We start from the raw sequence: 18099 nt of genomic DNA on the forward strand, positions 1-18099 counted from the left end.
ATAAGAATATTGCAATATGGGAGAATTAAAAAAAATATTTTCTTGGAGTGGACCTAACCCCTTTACTAAACTCTTCTGAAGAACTCATTGGTCAAAAGGGGTTAGGTCCATTTTTCATAAATTTTATTGTTTTCTGTCTCTAAACCTCTAAATTTTTAGTCATTTTGATGATACCAAAGACAATTTGAAATTCAAATGAAAACGTGAATGAAAGTGGCAAAGAAAAATCACTTTTTTAATCAAAACAGATTGGATTCATTTCAGTTAACTTGCAAAAGGGGTTAGGTCCACAGTGATATTTTTTTTTAATATAAAGAAAAAAGTTGAAGACAGGTAGATTTCTTTTATACCCGATTTTATGTTCACATGATAGGGTAGTACATTATGGCAATTTAGTTTCTCATAATAATATTGCAATAAGTGAGAATAAAAAACATGTTTTTTTCTCGGAATGGTCCAAAGTGGACCTAACCCCTTTTGCAACTAAACTCTCTAATAAAAGAAATTAACATGGAAACAATTGTCATTATTACCCAGCCCCCCCCCCCCCAAAAAAAAAAATAGAAATAATAATAATAATTCAGCCTGCAAACAGTAAAAACAAAATTTTGAAATATACAGTAAGTTGTGGGAAAGGTTTATAAAATGTCAAATTTGTGGTGCCGGACAACATGTAATGTGACCGGCCGTTTTGCTACTGACCTGAGTTTTTATATCTACAAAAGAAGCTTAAAGTTGCTTCCCAAATCCAAATGTCTTATTTTAGATCTTTATAATTATGTAAGTAATGTTTTGCAGGTATTGAAATTGGTAAAATTGTTTTAAATTGAAAGAACTATAAAAAAAAATTATTAGTCACGTTTTTCCATGTTACTTTTGTGTAATGCGACTGACCCGATTTTTGGGACGTCCTTGTGTCCACAATGTGCAGCCTACAACCATTGTGTATGTATTGTTCTAAAGCCTCAGATGTCAAGATAAAATGACAGTATAAACTTGGCAGAAAGACTCACACTGCAAAAACTCCGGTGTTGATTTAACACCAGACCGGAGTCTATTTATGTCCACACCAGAGAAGTATTGAAACAACACCAGTTTGGAATCAAACCGATGCTGTTTTAATACTAATTGGTGTTGTGAAAACACCTGGTGTTAGACTAATACAAAAACAGGTGTTGTTTAACACTTCTCTGGTGTGGACATATATAGATTGCAGGCTGGTGTCAAATCAACACCGGAGTTTTTGCAGTGCACCCCTGTACAGGGACCTGGGAACGATTTTTTCAGTGGGGGTGCTGAAATCTCTCCTCAGAGGTGGGGGGGGGGGGGGACAGACACTATTGAGTTTAACATAATTACACACACACAAACACATATATATATATATATATATAAATATACATATATATGACAGTCACTTCTTGGCTTTCTTCTTATAAAAGAACATAAATATATAATTAGATAATATCGAGCGCGAAGCGCGAGATATTTTTTGTGGAAATTTCATGTATTTTGTCCTGAAAATTGAACATTTTGAGCAATGTTTGTGGTCCAAGATGCGTATGTAACAAATAATTGTGAGCGCGAGCAGATATTTTTTTATATACGCTCAGGCCTGATCGAAAGGGACGTGTTATAAGGACTGTTTTGCAGTTACCCATGAAGACGATACATATATCAACAATCAAATAATGCGAGCGCGAAGTGCGAGCTGAAAAATTTGACATTCCGACCTAAATACTGGACATTCTAAGCACGTTTTTTAATTATGAACAGGATAGGTATATTTAGAATTGATGCGAGCGCGAAGCGCGAGCGGAAACAAAATTGAGATTTCAGACCAAAAAAACGAGAGATTCTAAGTACTTTTCTAATCATGATGAGTATAGGTATAAAACTATACAATTGATGCAAGCGCGAAGCGCGAGCGGAAATAAAAATGAGATTTCAAACCTAAAAACGAGACATCTTATGCACTTTTCTAATCATGAACAGGATAGGTATATAACTATACAATTGATGCGAGCGGAAACAAAATTGAGATTTCCGAGACCTGAAAACGGGACATTCCATTCATGTTTAATCAAGAAAATGATTGGTAATTGGATATATTCTTAAATTAATAATGTGAGCGCGAAGCGCGAGCAGAAAATTTTTGATATTCTGATCTGAAACTCCACACTGAATATAAAATGGTTTGAACAGATAAAGAAAACTCAGACGAACATAATAATAAAGATTTGATCAAAATCAGACAAGGAATCACAGTTATTGCATTTTGAAGATTAGCATTATTCCCCACTTGTTCTTTTGTATTTTATTATATAAACTTAGGTTTATTCAATATTTTCCTTTCAAGAACCAAAAACAGTTGAATTGACAACTGATTTAGTCCATTAGATATTCTTTGCTGCAACTTATTTCATTATAAGGGAGACATATCATTCATTCTGGTATGAAAAAAATGAAACAATTTTTATTCCACAAGGAACAGCTAGGATAGTGGGGATGTGACAGCATCAGCCCACCTATTAAATATTCATGACGACATGCATATCACCATTTTCATAAAATATTGCTAAACTTTAGAATTAAATAACTTAACTAATCGTTATCAGATTTTGATAAAATTTATTTATTTTGATAAAATGTATTTGATATAAATATTTTCAGCCCGGAGTACCCCCCCCCCAAAATCAAGCTGGTGAAGCTGCGTATCTGAATAAAACATGCGTGCGCGTGTTTAGAGTTAGACCTATATAGTATCTGGGCATTCTAAATACATTTTTTATGATAAAAATCAATAATGCGAGCGCGAAGCGCGAGCAGATAACATTTGATATTCCGATCTGAAAGAGGGTGAATTTAAACACTATTTCAAGTAATGTGTCAGAAAATTCTGAAGGGGGGGGGTTCTACAAAACGTCGTTCATTTTCATTACATTTCTGTCATTTATCAGCTACCACTAGATTTCCAGGAGGTGCGCTGCCTATATATATGGAAAATAACACACGCAGCACCCCCAAATTTTGGGGTTGCTTCACCCCGAACACCCCCGCTTCCCAGCCCGTAGGGCCATGGGGCAGGGCGAAAAAGACTTTGAAATTTGATTTCTATTACTTGTAATTATTGTATACAATACACGGGCGGTCGGGCGCGCGCTCACTTGATTCGACATAAAACCTGGAAGTTTCAACCACCCCAGTGTGTATCACGTATTGCGCGCGACTACGTCTGTATCGGAGTGGCTGCCCCGCTGGAGCTTGATTGAGTCGCGTTATATAGGAGGGATGTTATTGGAATATGTGAAAGACTATATAAATGATTTGCGATTGTCTGATGTGATAATCATGTACATTATAACATATTTAAAAAAATACAGGGGGAACCTAATTTCGTGGGGGTGCTGTCTATGGAAAATAATACACGCAGCACCCCCATGATAATTTCTGGGGGTGCTTCAGCACCCCCAGCACCCCCGCTTCTCAGGTCCCTGCCCCTGTAAAACTGACAGAACAATGTGTTTAAACAGAACACATAAAAGTGTAATGCGACTGGCCATAAAATTCCCCATACATATGTACATATAAACATATATATATATATATATATATATATATATATATATATATATATATATATGTATATATATATATATATATAATAGGAATAGTCTGCTTCTGTTTGGCTATCTGTCTTGGCTATCTAATATATATATATATTATAATAAACACAAGTTCACAAAGTTGACTGGAGGTTCATCAAATTTAATTGCAACTCTGAGTTTCACGCAAACTACGTGAGGTGCGATCTTCAGGCAACTGATAAAACTTTTCAATACCATTGAACAATGCATGTCGCGGTCGCGCAAAGTGCGTTACACCAAACACGCACATAGTGGGCGCAGGAAACTAGGTACCCAGTGCGCGCTGAGGTTTTTACAATTTGAATGTTTTTCAAATAATCGATAATCCGCGATGGGTGGTTGATCGATTAATTGATAAGAGGAGATGACATAGAATTGATAATAATGAAAGTGAAATTGAAAATTATGCCTATAAAGGCTGCATCACTAGTCTTGGTGATATCACTGCATTATACGATGTGCGTGCATGGTGATTACAGAAGATTGTCTTTGAAATTGCATAACTTGAACTTGTTTTGGTGGCGGCATTTCGAAACGAGTTCTGGGCCTTTGTTCAGCAGTGACTGCTTATCAGCGTTCATAATGAGAAGTTTTTCGGTGAGGCACAGGTACATCTCTTTGTCTCGTTGGATTATGCTTGCGCATGGCTGACGATTGACCACTTGATGGTATACGGCGTGTCGCATCGTTTCAGGTCCCAGATGAACTTCGACAGTTCCGTGCTGTTCTGGTACCGTTCGTGTCGTAAGGATTGGAGGTGGTTATAGTACCTGGACTTGAAGGGGGGCTCCGTGAGGCCAATGTAGGTCATCCTCTTGTCTGGGGTTGTTACTTCCGCGTTGTAGATGACGTTGGTAGCCGAAGTATATATATATATACAGTGCGTCCCACAAAAAACGAAACCGAGATTTATCGATGATTTATCATAACTTAATCACAAATACAATAAACAAATGACCTACCATTTTAAAGCTTAGAATCTCCTCTTTCATCTGAAATACTTAGATTATTTCTCATTCACGCATGAGTGAGCAAAAACAATTTGAAGAGGGGATACCAAAAAGTCATTTGGCGGGCTGTATCTGGGTTTCAAAAAGAAAACCACATTTTTGAAAAGTTCAATATCTGCTCTTTAATTTGATACCTCAATTACAGAAAATGTCAAGAAATACCAAAGTTCCGGCTATTTGAAATAAGGCTTGAATTTCAATAATTTCATAAAATTAAGAGGTTCAACAGGCTAGCTTTCAAACTCACTTGACACTCCGTTTTGTTGACGATCAGCCATGCACTAAGTCTTTTGTTAACCATGCGATAGCTTCTGTGGGAGACCGTTAAAAACACGTATTTTTAATGAAATTATGTAAATACAAGCATTGTTTCGAGGGAACATAGCTTTTTTACTTCTTGACCATTTCTTGTGATTAATGTATCAAATAAAAGAGCAGATATTGAACTTTTTAGGCATGTGATTTTCTTTTTTAAATTCAGATACTCCCCGCCAAATGGATTTTTGGTATCCTTTCTTCAAATCATTTTGCTCACTCATGCGTGAATGGGGAATAATCTTAGTAATATCAAACAAAAGAGGAGATTCTAAGCTTTACATTGGTAGGTAATTTGTCTATTGTATTTGTGATTAAGTTATGATAAATCATCGCTTAATCTCGTTTTTGTTTTTTCTGGGACGCACTGTATATATATATATTTCTACGGCATTTACTAAACCATTTATAATTATATCTATTTATATAATATATAATATGATAGAAATCAATGTATTTTCCCAGCCGGCCCACCTTCGATGAATATATTGACCAGTCGGTCCATGAATATATTTCTATACGTGCATGGCGCCCTCTTTGGATTAGATGTTACCAATTACACGGAAATAACATATGTGGGACTAAAGCTAAGACCGTTTACAATCGATCAACACTCTTCGAACATAACGGACCGCGGAATTTAAGTGAGTCCGACGACGACGAGGAGCCTACTACGAGTACGGGTTAGATCTAACGTTAGGCCTTCTTCAATTATCTGTGTAGACAGGAATAACCGTCATTTCTGACATTCGGAGCATTCAGTTATTCAGCAATTTATGGATATGTATTGGTTAGTGTAGCCAATGAATTAACAGTTAGTTTAGCAGATAGAGACTGAAGCTTACCCTAACTTTTAAAACTTTAGTTTTGGATTTGGTCTAACGTCAAATATTTGTGGTGATGTGTGATGAGCAATGAGGAATAAGATCAGCTTTTGGACGATACAATTGGGTAAGTAGATCTAGATTTAGGCCAAGGCCAAGATCTACGTTAGGTCTAACTTTTTAACGTGTTAAATAAAGTTCTAGGCTAGAGTCTAAAAGTTAGAGAAATCTAATGTTAAATCTTGCTAACGACAGCGTAAGTTAGTGTTAGCAAAACATTAGTTAGATTTGGTCCTGGACTTGGTTCGACAACAGAAAGATCAGGACCACCACCAACAGTAGTCTGACATAGATCTAGTCTTCTAGATCTATCTTAGTCATGTTTATCTCAACCCAATTAGATCAGAATCTGCACCTGATCATGGCTCAACATGCATTCTCGATCTTCCTTGGGTCCTGGACCTGGACTGGACTCTAAATTTGATCTAACAAGTTAGGCCTAAATAAACTTGATTTTGATTAGAAAATGGGCATTCAATACGTTAGACTAACATTACATACACCAGTTCCATCAGTCACTGTCAATATCATACACAACTGATCTACTGCACGCTCCGTAGACCTAGTTTTAAATTTAGATTTAAAGTTAGATCTATCTTTATCATTCAAGGCTATCTTATATAAGATATATTAACTTTATATGGGGTGTGTAAAAAACATTCTTTGGACCGCCTGAAGGATTGATATTTTTCCTCATGATCATATTTTGCCTCGGTAAAATATAAATCCGGCGGTCCAAAGAATGTTTATATTACACACCCCATTAGTCAAAATCTGTATTATATTTAACTCTTTAAGAGCCATTGGCAGCTATAGTTGCCCATAGCCCTCTAGTGCCATTGGCATCTATAGTTGCCCAAGTAATTTTTTTTTGTTTAAACAATTTTACAGCCAGAAAATCAACACCATATTCTGTGTTTTTTATGTTGTTATATTGGCAAGGAATTCACAATTGATTTTGTCATATAAAAAATAGTGGTTTACATAGACATTTTTTGAGTAAAATGTCATTTTTGCATCATTATTTTGAAGAGCTAATTTCGGATATTGCCGCGATCTGAATCAAGATTTCCCCTATAGACACGTGTGATATAAAGGTTGTGTGTAGCAATACACATACTTCTATTGGCAGAGCAAAGGCGAGTGTGCGAAGGCATTCAGCACGGAATTGACCAATGACAGAGCGGTACGATGTCTCTCATATAACGCTACTTGCCCATTTGCTATTGTTTTATGAATATTCATGAGCTATCGATCGGGTCTTTTGCAGGCCGGTATGGTAGTATTCTTGTGTCAAGGCTTTTTTTCTGCCTGCAAATGTGCACGGTTTGGGGGAGATTTTTTGGGGGGAAGGGGGGGGGGGGAAGGTCTTGTACTTAGTTTTTTTAGCATTCTCACAAAATTGTTCTTGTTATAAATATATGAGTAAAGAAGGCTGTCATTTCCAACTCTCATCGCACTGCAATCATCACACTCATTATTTATTTATTCAGTTATTATTATTATTATTATCATTATTAGTATTACTATTATCGTAATCATTATTATCATTATTGTTATCATTATAATTATTTTTCTCCTACACCTTCTTCTTATAATTATTAATGTTATTGCCATCAGTGTAATCATCACCATCATTATGATTATTATTAAAAAAATAATTGTTGTAATCATATCAATTGCATTCCTTCTGCAGCCAAACTCTCTCTTCATAAACTTAAGATTAGGTAAATAACGGTTCATATTCGTTTGTGTTTTTATAGCCCAAACCATTATATAAAAAAAGATTGATTGACATTGTTATGCTTATCAATATCATATTCAAACTTCTTACAAAAATATGAGTAAAATGGGAAGAAGCAAAAGAAAATGTGATAATTAAAACGGCCGATATTACCGCTTTATTTGTCTCAAGATTTATTTTCTTTCAAGGTGGATGTTTTTCCTTTGCTAAATCAAACCATTGGTCAGAGAAAAAGTAAACGGAGTATATACAGTAATATCAGATGTTTTGAGGAAAAGAAAGGGATACATTAACAAAACCGATTAGACCGACCTGTTAGTTGCTGCATCATCGACGTCACTATGAAGGGGATTTTAAAACGACTTTAGAGAGTAGAAATTAAAATAATAACGACGGAAACTGGTTGAATATTACATTTCTTTATGCCACGCATATTATTGTACATTATGTTATCTGAACAAATTATTTTTTTTAACACGAATAGTGCTACGAGCTCGGGAGGCCCTGGGCGGATGCAGGATTTTACTGTAGGGGGCAAATTGTTTTCTCTTTACCTGGGTCACCCATAAAAAAAGCAAAATGTGAAAAGAAATAAATACCGGAACCTTTGAAAGTATTCAAAAGTCAAATCAAAAGACGCGCGTAAGCCCCGATTTCTATGAACCTCCTGTGCTAAATTACTCTCCTAGACAATAGGTCAGGAGGGAGCGCGGATTAGAGATTCCTCATGAAAGAGAGTCTGGGCATCTATTGTTCATGACTTGGTGGCATGAACAAAATAATGTAGTCACGTAGAATATTAACAGGCGGCTACTTTGGTCAGACCAGTAATACAGAACAAAGAGGCCTATTTTCTTTTTGAAAATTTGTATTGATTTTTTTGTTTGTAACTGATCTGCATTTCCTCTTCTTTGATTTACGAAAAATGTTTTTTTTCTTACTTCTGTGCACTTTCCCAAGAACGCCCATATTATTTTGTAGGATTTTATACCCCAAACTTGTTAGTAATGAATCTGTCCGACCCCTCTTTATCTATATTTCAATATATCATCTTTAGTTCTTTTTTATTTTGTCTCCTTAACTTTGTTTGTTACACTACGAATAAAAAAAAAATCAGAGTCTTATTTTGAAGACTACACGAATGAAAGGGTACGGTTGGCCGCACTTTGAAGATACATGGCTCTAATATATTATTGTGTGTGTTTGAGTGGGGATCGCAGCTGTGCCGTGATTGGTCACTTGATCGACGACAATGCCCTTTTTTGGAACAGGTCCTTTCAATTGCGTGTGTATATATACTCTCTCGTACTTCAGAGGAAATAACTTGAATAGCAAAATAGTATTTTAAAAGAGCATTATTTTTCGTTATTTCTGTTTGTTAAATTTCATCAATAGATACGTCATTTGAAAGGGTAAACATTGAACTTTGATATTATCTTCTTAATTTATTGCTATCTCTACAATTCCTCAGGTTATTTACTCTTTGAAATGTTCATGAAATCATAATTTTCTAGGTTTTACTTATTGAAAAAAAACGATGTAAAATATTACATCTTTTCTCCATTTTTCTAAACGCGAATATAAAAGATAATAACACGACCATAAAGCCCATGAACCATGCATCATTTCATGTGTAGAAGGTTTCCTTATACAACGTACGGGTAAAGAATTATTATCGTTTTAAAATCAGTCACTGCTCACGTTTCGGTCAATTTAGGATTCCCTCGAATATCCTTGGCAGTAGAGGGGTATTGGGCCTGGCAGAGTAAGATATATATATATATATATATATATATATATATATATATATATATATATATATATATATATATAAATATATATAAAATAAATTATTCAGCTTCGGCAACTCTTGTATTCCAATATGTTGTGAAAGAAATGAATAAAAAGAACAATGGTAGGCGTAGCTTAAAAAGGGTTCCCCAGAGCTATCTGCCCTTCGGAAAATTTGCATGGAGAGCGCTGTACACACACTACTCCATGTTTGGACCACTAAAACAATAATTAAGCACATCAGAATGAGGATTAGATAATAGGATCTTCATTATATATACACACACACATACACATACTATGTATGTGTATATATATATATATATATATGTGTGTGTGTGTGTGAGGGGGGTGAGCGCACGTGTGTGTGCGTACATGTAGATGAGGGTTGCCAGTCATAATAGCAGAAGAGGTTCGCCAGTCATAATAGCAGATGAGGGTCGTAAGTCATAATAGTAGATTAGGGTCGCTAGTCATAATAATCGAAAGAATTCGCCTGTCCTAGTAGTAGAAAAGGTTCGCATTTCATAATAGGGGAAGAGGTTCGATAGTTCTAATAGGGTAGAAGAGTTGCCAGTCATAATAAGAGTGCAGGGTCGCCAATTATATCATTAATAGAGAGAGGGTCGACAGACTTATCAAGAAAATAGAGAAGGTGACCAGTAATAATAGGAGTATAGGGTCGCCAGTCATAATAGGAAAAGAGGGTTGCCAGCCATAATATTAGAAGATAAAAGAGGGTTGTTATTCCAGGGGTCGGGGCACTGAAGGGGGGGGAGAACGAAACAAGGAGGGGAAAAGAGGAAGATAACGAGTGAATATACATGTAATAAAGTTAGGGGAAGCCTTGGACAATTATATAAACAAATATGTATAATTTTGCTCCCCTTTCGCGCTTGCATTGCATGTGATGAGATACATATCTTGCTCAATAGGCTAATATGAAGCTTATTATTTTTGCAGTCAATATACAAAATATATTTTAGCTATAAAACATCGAGCTTTCAATATTTTTCAATATTTACGAATTGAATTTTAAAAGCGTTTTGTAAAATGTCCGTAATATAGTCGAGTATCAACATTTTCAGCCCGCGATGGGCACACGTATTATTTGGTTAGCCAAGTAGGTCTACCTATTCTCTAAGTGTAGTCCATAAAGTAAAAATATGCTTTTCCTTTTCACGACTGATTGTCAAAACTTATCAGCGAGCGCTGCATGCTCGCATTTTATATGGGAGAATATGAAGAGCTCACTTGCAAAAGGGGTTGCGTCCATTTTTCATCAAATTTGATGTTTTTTTTGTCTCAATGTATTTATTTTTAGTAGCTCTATAGGATGATACAAAAGAAAAGCTGAAATTCCCCTTAAAAAGCAATCTAAAATGGCAAAAAAAAATCAAAAGGGGTTAGGTCTATTTCAGTTTTGTTGCAAACGGAGTTAGGTCCACACATATTTTTTGGAAAAGAATATTTGAAAAAATATGAAGACAGGTAGATTTATCTTATACCCAATTTTATGTTCTCATGGTAGTTGTCATGAAAATTTAGTTTCGCATAAGAATATTGCAATATGAAAGAAAAAAAAATGATTTTCCTGGAGTGGACCTAACCCCTTTTGCAAACGAACTCTTCTGAAGAGCTCCTTTGTCAAAAGGGGTTAGGTCAATTGTTCATTTTATTGTTTTCTGTCTCAAAACCTTTAAATTGTTTGTCCCTCTGATGAAAACAAAGAAAATTTTAAATTCACATGAAAACGTTAATAAAAGTAGCAAAGAAAAATCACCTTTTTAATAAAAAATAGATCGGATTCATTTCAGCTTACTTGCAAAAGGCCTTTGGTCCACAATGATAATTTTTAAAAGAATATATTATAGAAAAAAATTGAAGACAGGTAGAATTTTTTTATACCCAATGTTATGTTTACATAATGGGATAGTACATCATGACAATTAGTTTCTCATAAGAATATTGCATCAAGTGTGAATAAAAAACATGGTTTTTCTCGGAATGGTCCAAAAAGGACCTAACCCCTTTTGCAACTAAACTCTTCATATGTATACCAGGCGCAGATACCGGATTTCGTAGGGAGGGTGCCCAAATTGGACCTGATTTTGGCGCCCCTGTGTAGTTTACGAAAAATCGTGCCCCTCCATCCCCGCCAGCCAAACATAAGTGCTTGAAATGCGTGTTGAATTATCTTATTTCATAGTCACATGAAAAAAGGCAATTGAGGACCACAATTTTTCGTGAAGAAAACAAAATCATGATACATTATGTGATATTACTTTTTCAAATGGAATAGATGCAAGCGCTAAGCGCGAGCGATTTTCTGTTTTCTGTTTTAAGCATTTGCGTGTTTCAATTTCTTATCAGAGTAGGCCCTACTAGAAGTGTGTGAGCAGGAGCTGTAATTTCTTTACAAGTCGTTTTGGAAAATCATTCAGGTATATTATTGAAAAATCTTTTGGAAATAATGTAATCTCGAAGGCAATCGACTCAGTCTCCTCATTAGTGGCGTAGCTAGAAATGATTCAGCGGGGCGGGGGCGGAACTTTTTAGAGGGCACCAATATAAATTTGTTTTGGGGATACTGACCGAAGTAAAATAAAATATTAGATTTATTATAAGAAAAACCGATGAGGTATCTCACAAGGCCTAAGAAAATAATGCGAACGCAAAGCGAAAGCTGATCTGTTAATTTTTCGTGTGTTTAGACCTATTAGGACGAACACGATTCATATTCTATTTTACAATTAATGCGATTAAGTTATTAATTATTTATTGATTACTGATTTATTAATGATTATAAATAAGGACATTTCCGGTTGCCAGGTAAGAGTATCAAAAAAAAATCTGCTCGAGCTTTGCAGTCACACACATGTAAGAAACATTCAGGGCAGAATGCGAACATAATAAAATAATATGAGGCGAGCATGAAGCGCGAGGTGAAAAATTTTGATATTATATTCTGAAAATGTGAACTTTAAGCATGTCTTACTTAGAATAAAAAAAAAATCTGTTTATCTCTCGAGTCAAGCAATACGAGCTCGAAGTGAGAGCTGGAATATTTTTCATATTCCCATCTGAAAAATAAAAAGAACAAATGGTGTATCTCAAGCTAAATATTTATTATACTGACCAGAAGTGAATTTTTTTTTTTTTTCATGCAGGAAACTCACTAATGAATGATGGGAATTCAAAGCAAGTGCTAAATACTTTTTGTTATCATGAATATAATTAATATCTAACAATAATTTGCAAATGCAATGCTTATGTGCAGGTAAAAAAAAATCCATGTACATGTACGCAGGGGCCGATCCAGCTTTCGCTATTAAACAAGGAGGAGGTGGCGGGAATTTGCAGAAAAAATATTTTCATTCACCTTTTCATGATTGGCTACCGATTGCTGATTTTTAAGGGGTATTCCTCTCAAAAGACTGCACTTTCAACTACATCTCAGCTTTGTTTAAAAAAAAACAATATAACAAGATAAGGCATAAAGAAGTAACACGAGCACGAAGCGCGAGCTAAGTTCTTATATTTCATGTATAAGGATATAAACCTTAATATTTTGAGCAGTTAATCTTGAACAAGATGCATATGTAACTAAATTTTTAAAAAATACAAGCGCGAAGCACGAGCAAGAAATTTCAATACACTTATCTAAAAGGGAGCTGATAATGACAGATTGCAGTGGCTCATGAAGAGTATATTGCGAGTGCGAGCTGAAACTTTTATAATACTGATCTGAAAAGCTACCTGTTAATGACGGTTTCCCTGTGACTCATGAAAAAGAAACATATCCCTCCTATCATTTAATGCGAGCAATAAGATAGACTATTAGCAATTTTTGTAAAGATGAACAGAATACGTATTTAACCAAACATTTTATTTTCTGACTAGAGAACTGGAAATTTACTTTTTTTATCATTAAAAGATAAGAATCTAACTAAACAATCTATGCCAGCGCAAAGCACGACCTGAAATCTTTTTTATTTCCGACTTTTAAATTCGAAATCCTTAGCAATGAACATAATATTTATTTTACTGAACTTCTGATATGAGCGCGAAGCGAGAGCTGAAACTGATCGAATTTCCGACTTTTAAACTAGAATGGGATACGAATATTTAAACAATTGATGCCAGTGTGAAACACGAACTGTACATAATTATATTCTGACCTTAAAATTTTGGCGTCCTATGCACTGTTGGTAATCATGTAAAGGGTGGTCATCTAACTAAGCAATTGATGCGAGTGCGAAGCGTGAGCCGGAAAATGTTGATATTCTTACTTAGAATTTGGACATACTAAGTCTTGTCTGTAATCATTAATAGGATGGGAATCTAACTAATCGATGCGAGCGCGAAGCGCGAACTGAATATATTTGATATGCCAGTCCATAACTGGGCATTCTAATCACTTTTAAGTCTTGACCTTTGACCCTGGAGAGCTGGAAAAGGTCAATGAACTTAACATTTTAGAATATTGACACGTAGCATCTCTGATTTATGAACAGGCTTCTAGTGTAAAAATTGCAATACAATTAATTTGAGCACGATGTATTTCCATGAAGTCACCAAAATGACATACTAAAAGTCCAAAAAAATCCATGTAGTGGAAAGATGTCTAATTTGCATAAATCCAAAATGGCGACTATCATGAGAATTTTTGATGATTATTGATAGTAGTACAAACATTGTTCTGATCATAGCACTTTCAAAAATTATGATAAAAGCATAACACTTTAACCAGTGTTATATCTTAACATAGACTTCATTTTGAAAGCAATATGCAAGTCAAATTTGAACTCTGCTGACCTCTAGAGGTCAATGACCTCTCAATACAACGGGTCGTGTGGTCCAGTGGTTAGAGCATTGGACTCATAATCGCAAGGTTGTGAGTTCGAATCCCAACTCTGCCATTGTCTCCACTTTGATAAAAAGGCCCAAGAGTGATATCTGTCGTCTATTACGTCAGCCACTATGACTGATTAACCTAGACGTAAAAAGTTTCCAAGGTAATTGGTTATATACCAGCTTGGCGTTTACCAGCAAAAAATGCTGTCCTGCCGAGTTCCTACGGGAGTTACCACAAACAGAAACAAACAAACAGAAACAATATCAGAAAATTTATGTTTTGCATCATTAGTACATAATAAATATGGTTATAATGATAACAAAATGATTCAATATTGACTTTCAAGGTATCTTGATATTTTAGAAAAAATTTGGTGGGTTATAAGTCTTGAACTTTGACCTTGGAGAGCTGGAAAAGGTCAATGACCTGAACATTTTAGAATATCGACACGTAGCATTTCTGATTTATGAACAGGCTTCTAGTGTAAAAATTGCAATACAATTAATTTGAGCACGATGCATTTCCATGAAGTCACCAAAATGACATACTAAAAGTCAAGAAAATCCATGTAGTGAAAAGACGGCTAATTTGCATAAATCCAAAATGGCGACCATCATGAAACCTTTTAATGATTATTAGTACAAGCACTGGTCTGATCATAGAACTTTTAAAAATTATTGTTGAATCATTGAACTTTCATCAGTGTTATATCTTACCATATGCTTCATTTCAAAATTAGGATGCAAGTCCGATTTGACCTCCGCTGATCTCTAGAGGTCAAATACCTTAAGGTCAATGACCTCAAAATATTTTTAAAAAATGATGTTTTGCATCATTAGCTCATGATGAAAATAGTAATGAAAACAAAATTATTCAATATTGACTTCCGAGGTATCCTGGTATTTTAGAAAGAATTTGGTGGGTTATAAACTTTGACCTTTGAAAACTGGAGAGCTAGAAAGGGTCAATGACCTTAACATTTTGGAATATTGACGATAAGCATCACTGTTTTATGATAAACAGGCCTCAAGGTGTACAAATTGCAATACCATTTCTTTTAACACATTGCATCTCTATGAAGTCTCCAAAATTATATACAAAAAGTCCAGAAAAATCCAAGTGGTGGAAAAGCGTATTATTGGCATCAAAAGCGATCCAATTTATTAATCGTAGTTGTACAACCACTGATCTGATCATAACACTAAGAATATGATTAAAGCGTTAAACTTTCATCACTGTTATATTTTATCATAGGTTTCATTTTAAAAATCGGATGCAATTTAGAATTGACCTGTGCTGAACTCTTGAGGCAATGACCTAAATGATTATTGACGTCGGAAGTTCATTAAAAAATATGTTTTGCATCATAATAATTCCTTAACTTATAAGGTGCTGAACCCTAATGCCATAGTAGTTGCCATAATGGCAAAGTTACTCTTTATGAAACGTGCCCCTAGAGTTATAAATACAGATGATATAGCTTTGTTATTTTTAACTGATCATTTGAGTAACGTTTGCAGATCTCAACATTGGACTGCTGAGGAAAGTGAAATGTCAATTACCTCAAAACATTATCATATCAACCAGTGATGCCGAGTACCAATAATTTTACATTTTAAGGTCAAATTTCTTTAGAGATCTTCAAATCTCAAACATAAGTTGATATAACATGATGCTAATCAAGAACTCTGGATGCAAAACATCAATATGTTTAAGTCATTGGCCTTAAGGTCATTGTCCTCAAGAGGTCAGGAGAGGTCAAATCTGAATTGCATTGGAATTTTTAAATGAAGCCTATGGTAAGATATAACACTGGTGAAAGTTAAATGCTTTGATCATTATTTTGTAAGTGCTATGATCAGACCAGTGTTTTTACTATTATTTGTAAAAATGAAAAATTCTCACGATGGCCTCCATTTTGGATTAATACAAACTAGATGTCTGGATTTTCTGGACATTTAGTATGTCATTTTGGAGACTTCATGGAAATGCATTGTGCTGAAATAAATTGTATTGCAATTTTTTCACGAGAGGCCTGTATATCATAAACCACTGATGCTAAGTATCAATATTGTAATATGTTAAGGTTATTGACCTTTGCCAGTGCTCCAGGGTCAAAGATCAACATTTCTAATACACAAAATTATTTCTAAAATATCAGGTTACCTTGAAAGTCAATATTGAATAATAATTTTGTTTGCATTATTATTATATTTATCATAAGCTAATGATGCAAAACATAATTTTTTTGATATTTTGAGGTCGCTGACCTTAAGGTATTTGACCTCTAGAGGTTGGATCCCAGCTGGAGGTCAAATTTGACTTGCTTATTGCTTTCAAAATGAAGTCTATGTTAAGGTATAACACTGGTTAAAGTTTTATGCTTTTACCATAATTTCTTAAAGTGCTATGATAAGACAAGTGTTTGTACTACTATAAGTAATCATTACTGAAAATTCTTGCGATGGCCGCCATTTTGGATTTATGAAAATAAGTATTTCCACTACATGGATCTTAAAAACACTTTTAGTATGAAATTTTGGGGACTTCAAGGAAATGTATCGCAGTAAAAAAATTATTGTTCAATTTTTTGAGGTTGACCCCCTAAATCAGTATTTTTTCCTGGACTATAAAGTTAACAAATTTTTCACAAATTTGAAATGAAATGTGTTTGCGTTAATTTTGATACACATTGTACAACATGATATAGCCAGATGGCGTGACTTTGCCAGCTCCCTGAGAGGGGTAGGCGTCAATGTGCCAGCCTTTTTTATGTAGCTGATAGAGAAAAGCCTAATCTTAACTAAGTGGTTAAAAGGCGTAGATAAATGCATACAATCTTTAACTACTGCACTGTATACACTAGACACGTTATACATATTAGTCTACGAAAATGCATACAAAACGCGACATTTGAATAGTCAATTTTAATACCTTATAAATTTGTTAAAAAGAATTACACCAATTTAGAATTGCATCCACATGATAATAGTATATCAATAAAGTTTTCTGGAACATTTCATGGTAATTGCTCCATTTTTCTTAGATTTATGTAAATTCATGTATTTCCCAAATTTTAAATTTTTGGGAAAAAATGACAAACATGCAGTTTTCTACTAAAAATTATCAGCCAAATTATCTATTTATCCCCTATAAATAGTACCAAATTATAAGAAATTTATTTCTCTTTTATATGACACTAATTTTGTGGCAATTGAACGTTCATGTCAAAATTTATGTACGAAAATTCAAATTTTCTGAAAATTAGGAGGCCATTTAGGATTTATGCAAATTAGACGTCTTTCCATTACTGGGATTTTTCTGGACTTTTAGAATGTCATTTTGGGGACTTCAGGGAATTGCATTGTGGTAAAAAAAAATTATTGCAATTTGTTTGCGGTTGACCCCCAAAATCAGTTATTTTTCCTGGACTATATGTCAACATGGTCGACATAAGAAGTAAAAATGAATGTGAAGGTGTGATTATCCCTGACAGAATTCTGGTACATTTCTACATGCTACTCCTCCCCTAGAGGAGAATGAATTGTGGAAGAAGCTATTTTGAGTGATTGGGAAAAGATTGTTGCTATTCCCTGATTAATTTTAATGACGGTGTGAGGTTTTTAAAACAAATACGATTCCAATGAGAGTGATATGTGCTTATGGAGGAAATTTATTTCCAACCATTGTCACCTCAGCCACCAACAATATATTGTTTAGAGAAGGGCCTTCTAACAAACACAGGGAGTGTCAAAACGGATGTATAATTGGCCTGTTTCAGACTAACTTTTTTAAACAGGATGGGATGTACTGATCAAATATTACACATATTAGTATTAATAATAATGAT

This window comes from Lytechinus pictus, chromosome 8 (genome assembly GCF_037042905.1).
Source record: "Lytechinus pictus isolate F3 Inbred chromosome 8, Lp3.0, whole genome shotgun sequence".
Lineage (NCBI taxonomy): Eukaryota > Metazoa > Echinodermata > Echinoidea > Temnopleuroida > Toxopneustidae > Lytechinus > Lytechinus pictus.